This window comes from Staurois parvus, unplaced genomic scaffold (genome assembly GCF_062004578.1).
Source record: "Staurois parvus isolate SC_StPar_1 unplaced genomic scaffold, SC_StPar_1.0 ptg004061l, whole genome shotgun sequence".
NCBI classification, from domain to species: domain Eukaryota; kingdom Metazoa; phylum Chordata; class Amphibia; order Anura; family Ranidae; genus Staurois; species Staurois parvus.
The window spans coordinates 22,320-28,319 of NW_028321856.1; positions in this window are offsets into that span (position 1 = coordinate 22,320).

Consider the following 6,000-nt stretch of genomic DNA (forward strand, 5'->3'; position numbering starts at 1 on the left):
TCGGGTTCCTGACATCTTCGCTCCATGCAGCACCAGATGTTGCGACTGGAAGCCCCTCCCCCACCTCCTCCTGCGCTCCACAGACCAGAGCTGCTAGGATCCAGCGCCGACCAGGGGCGGACTGACAACTCATGGGGCTCCCGGGCAATAGGGGATCATGTGGCCCCTGTGTCCTTGCCCAAACTCAAAAAGCCTATGAAAAAGGTACCAGGGGCATCTCATGGGGCCTACAAAAAAGGAGGGTTGTGAAAAGAGATTCACAGAAAAAGCGGCTACATAATGAACAGAACGTGACACTAAGGAAATAATTTCCAAAAATTATGCTTTATTACACACAAATGAATATGACATATGGGCATTCGCCCTGGTTTACCGTCACCTCAGTATGAGACAATACACACAGACCTAAAACCATTTAAAATGACACACAAACCGGTCTAAATGTGTGTGTACAGCAGGGAAAATGGCTACATGAGTCTAGTGTCCCTGCAACACAAACACACAGGTGAACACTTCCCTAGGGAGGTGTATCCAAAAATTATGCCATGGGCATACCATAATAGAGGATATAAGGGATTAAACAGTAACCATAATGGCAAATCCCTATCAAGAAATCCAAAAAATTATGCTGTAGATATATATATATATCACATGTATGCAATGGAGCAAGCACAATATGCGTCAAAAAGGAGAGTAGCAGGCCTCAGGCCTGTATGAAGGAAGACATAAATGTCAAATATATTGTACAATACATTCCTGTGCCGGCACAAGTGGTTGGGGCCCATTCATCTGTAATATAGATAGCTGTTTCCTAGAGCTCTTGGATGGGAATATGCCCCATTTATTTCCAGGATGGAAGAAAAGATGCACACAGCAGCACTCTGCTTGAAATGGTTTCTTCACCACTGCATGTGGACTATACACCACTTTTTGTAGGAAAAAACAAGACACATCCCAAAGACTCTTCTGCCTGTTGAAATATATATGGTATATCTTGTTTCCTATACAAAGCACCATGATGTCCCCATCCTGTAGTGAAACAAACAATATGTGGGAAGTCACTGACAGAGCTCACACTCTATAGAAGATATATAGGTCATATAGATCACAGAGGACCAAATATCTAATGTCCTGCAACAATCCACTCACCACCTGTGCTATGGATAACAGGAATGAAAGAGAAATCCTTCATAGGTACTGCCATACAGGGCCAAGGCTGCCAAGGAACCACCGCTGACATCCTCACATTGGAACAAATTTTCGGCATTTTCGTTGATCTAATGTTCAGATCAACCTTTCTCTGATTAATATCGCCACCTTCTGGTTAGAGTGTGATGGGTGCTTTAGTTGACGAATATATTTAATTCATGATTTTTTGATCAATATATGCATCGTCAAAATTGCTAAAGTCTCTCCCCTCTCTGTTGTCTCCGGATATCTGTTTTTTAATTATATTCAATAATGACCAGCAGCTGTGCTAAGTATTTAGCCCTTTCTTTCTTCCATTAGGAATAACTGCAGGTTGGCTTTTTGCATAAATGGGTAGGGTTTAACCCACTATAAATAGGAAATTGAAATGCGGTTGTTTCATTGGTCCTGACGAAGCTGAGTGAGATACGCCCATCGGCGAAACGCGTTGACGTCATACGTCAGATACGTCACTTCCGGTCATGCGCACTAGGTGGAACGCACGCTGACCCATAAGGAGGAAGCCATCTTCACAAGCCATAAGGCAAGCCTAAGCAGCACAAGCGCCGAGAAGGGGCTGGAACCCGCGGTATATCGGCGGATGTCAGCGGTGGTTCCTTGGCCGCCTTGGCCCTGTATGGCAGTACCTATGAAGGACTTCTCTTTCATTCCCGTTATCCATAGCACAGGTGGTGAGTGGATTGTTGCAGGACATTAGATATATGGTCCTCTGTGATCTATATGACCTATATATCTTCTATAGAGTGTGAGCTCTGTCAGTGACTTCCCACATATTGTTTGTTTCACTACAGGATGGGGACATCATGGTGCTTTGTATAGGAAACAAGATATACCATATATATTTCAACAAGCAGAAGAGTCTTTGGGATGTGTCTTGTTTTTTCCTACCAAAAGTGGTGTATAGTCCACATGCAGTGGTGAAGAAACCATTTTAAGCAGAGTGCTGCTGTGTGCATCTTTTCTTCCATCCTGGAAATAAATGGGGCATATTCCCATCCAAGAGCTCTAGGAAACAGCTATCTATATTACAGATGAATGGGCCCCAACCACTTGTGCCGGCACAGGAATGTATTGTATAATATATTTGACATTTATGTCTTCCTTCATACAGGCCTGAGGCCTGCTACTCTCCTTTTTGACGCATATTGTGCTTGCTCCATTGCATACATGTGATATATATATATCTATAGCATAATTTTTTGGATTTCTTGATAGGGATTTGCCATTATGGTTACTGTTTAATCCCTCATATCCTCTATTATGGTATGCCCATGGCATAATTTTTGGATACACCTCCCTAGGGAAGTGTTCACCTGTGTGTTTGTGTTGCAGGGACACTAGACTCATGTAGCCATTTTCCCTGCTACACATACATTTAGACCGGTTTTTGTGTCATTTTAAATGGTTTTAGGTCTGTGTGTATTGTCTCATACTGAGGTGATGGTAAACCAGGGCGAATGCCCATATGTCATATTCATTTGTGTGTAATAAAGCATAATTTTTGGAAATTATTTCCTTAGTGTCACGTTCTGTTCATTATGTAGCCGCTTTTTCTGTGAATCTCTTTTCACAACCCTCCTTTTTTGTATGCCTCTTTTGGCTACTGAATGGAGACCATACATTGGGTGACACGTTAATGTATTTAATAACCTCTTTAATAACTATCTTAATGCATCTCATGGGGCCCCCTACTGACCCCGGGCCCTCGAGCAGTGCCCGAGTTTCCAAATGGTCAGTCCGCCCCTGGCGCCGACCATCAACTCCCTTTAAAGAAAGGGAAGCTCCGCGTTGCAATAGGGTGGAAACCGCTAGGATGGCCACACAGTCCCCAGGAGAGCAGCGCCAGCAACTGTCCCGAGCCCCCATGGACTATGGAACTGCGGAGAGGGCTCAGGACCTGGGCCTGGACATGCAGCCAGACTGGGGCAAAAAAAAAAAAAAAAAGGGAGGAAAGAAACCCCAAAACGTTTCCCCTCCTCCAATGATCACCAAGGACAAACTGCATTAGAATTCAAAAAGACATTTCTGCCCAGTGGAGGAAACGCAAATCCTGGTGGGCTAGGCCTGGGACCGCCCTTCTAAAGTCCTTTGTGTTTTGTTTCCTGCCTCTGGGGTTGGAGTCACGCTCTCTCCTAGACAGACAACCTCTCAGGTTTATTCTCACCTCAGCTTGGGGGTTGGGCTATGCTGCGGCACGTCACGTCGTGGTGACGTCACTTCACCATGCCAACTGGAATGGAGCTCTCAGGCTCCTGGCATAAGAACTCTGCCTTGCAGTCAATGGTGAGGTCAACGAGGCTCTGTGGAGGGGCCGCTGTCAATCAGCGCCATTATCTGCCCAATTCGGCATCTGATCCTATTGCAGGTAACTGCATTCATTGATGGTGGCTCCTTTACAGAGCCTCGCGATCATCGCCACTGACTGCAGGGTAGGCTGGAAAGATGGCTTACAACAGGATGACGTGACGCACTGCGGCTAGGATCCCGGCAAAGTAGAGCACAGAATGGGCAATGAAATCATGCGACCTGCGGGGCAGAATAAACCACAGACACGGCTTACAATAGACTGCGGTGGCAACGCTGCCAAGGGTACATTTGCAGCGTTGTCACCTTTTTATGAATGTTTAGTATATCCAGGAAGAGGAAGTCCCTGGCAGGATCGAAAGACTATTTTTCTTAATTTTTTTTTTTTTACCTGCCCCCGATGTTTGCCCAGTACCACCATGACAAGGCCTCCCTCTTCTTTTGGTATGACCGTTTCCAGCATGTCCTGTGTTATATCTAAAAGAAAGAAAGATCGGGAAATTGAGTACATTAAAAAAATGCAAGAGAGCCGCAAGGAAACACAGTCATTCCATCCAGAACATTGAAGACCTGAGACCAGTGGTTCTCAACACCTAAGCCATGGCTCACTGCTGGGAGAGCGGCCTCGCTCCTACTGGGCCTCCAGTCAGCTGCAGATCCCCAAACCTCCCACAGTGCCTCCCAACTCCCATAGTGGCCCCCAATCTTCCATAGTGGACCTCAGTATACCTCAGCCCCCACAGTGCCTCCCAACTCCCATAGTGGCCCCCAATCTTCCATAGTGGACCTCGGTATACCTCAGCCCCCACAGTGCCTCCCAACTCCCATAGTGGCCCCCAATCTTCCATAGTGGACCTCAGTATCCCTCAGTCCCCACAGTGCCTCCCAACTCCCATAGTGGCCCCCAATCTTTCATAGTGGACTTCAGTATCCCTCAGCCCCCACAGTGCCTCCAAACTCCCATAGTGGCCCCCAATCTTCCATAGTGGACCTCAGTATACCTCAGCCCCCACAGTGCCTCCCAACTCCCATAGTGGCCCCCAATCTTCCATAGTGGACCTCAGTATACCTCAGCCCCCACAGTGCCTCCAAACTCCCATAGTGGCCCCCAATCTTTCATAGTGGACCTCAGTATACTTCAGCCACCACAGTGCCTCCCATCTCCCATAGTGGCCCCCAATCTTCCATAGTGGACCTCAGTATACCTCAGCCCCCACACTCCTATAGTGGCCCCCAGTCTTCCATAGTGGACCTCAGTATACCTCAGCCCCCACAGTGCCTCCCAACTCCCATAGTGGCCCCCAATCTTCCATAGTGGACCTCAGTATCCCTCAGCCTCCACAGTGCCTCCAAACTCCCATAGTGGCCCCCAATCTTCCATAGTGGACCTCAGTATCCCTCAGCCCCCACAGTGCCTCCCAACTCCCATAGTGGCCGCCAATCTTCCATAGTGGACCTCAGTATAACTCAGCCCCCACAGTGCCTCCCAACTCCCATAGTGGCCCCCAATCTTCCATAGTGGACCTCAGTATCCCTCAGTCCCCATAGTGCCTCCCAACTCCCATAGTGGGCCCCAATCTTCCATAGTGGACCTCAGTATATCTCAGCCCCTACTGTGCCTCCCAACTCCCATAGTGGCCACCAATCTTCCATAGTGGACCTCAGTATCCCTCAGCCCCCACAGTGCCCCCCCCCAGCCTATTTCAGAGCCCCCAACCTCCATCAGTGTCAAACAATGCCTCCACAGTGCCCCCAGCCCCTGCAGAGGGTGCACGGGCCTAGTGCATTACCTTCTAAAAATGAGATTTATTGAATAAAAAGTAGTATACTCACAAAAAAAACAAAAAATAAAGGCACATCACAAAAAAGTCAGCATGGTCCAATCTCCCTAGATGATGGCTGTTGGGGGACTGTAGGCCTCCAAATTACTGATGGACTCTGAGGAAGAGGTTCTGCCTCAAAACGCAAGTAGAGAACCTCAGCCCCCTCAGAGACCTCAGTGACATCCAACTCCATTGCCTATTGCAGAGCCCCCAACCTCCAACAGTGTCCCACATTGCCTCCCCAACCTTCCACAGAGCCCCCCTAGGCCCTGCAGCCTTCTCACACAGTTTCCCCTGCAAGTCCCCAGACTCCAGTAGAGACCCCCAACCCCCTCCAGAGATCTCACCCCCACAGTTTCTCCAACCCCTTCAAAAACTTCATCCCCTACAGGGCCACCAAGTCTGCTGCAGAGTCCACTAACCCCATCCAGAATCCCCATTCCCAACCACAGTAACATCCAACTCCACTGCCTACTGTGGAGCCCCCAACCTCCAACAGTGTCCCACATTGCCTCCCCAATCTTCCACAGAGCCCACCCCCCCCCCCCTCCGCCCCAGGCCCTGTAGCCTTCTCACACAGTTTCCCCTGCAAGTCCCCAGACTCCAGTAGAGACCCCCAACCCCCTCCAGAGATCTCACCCCCACAGTTTCTCCAACCCCTTCA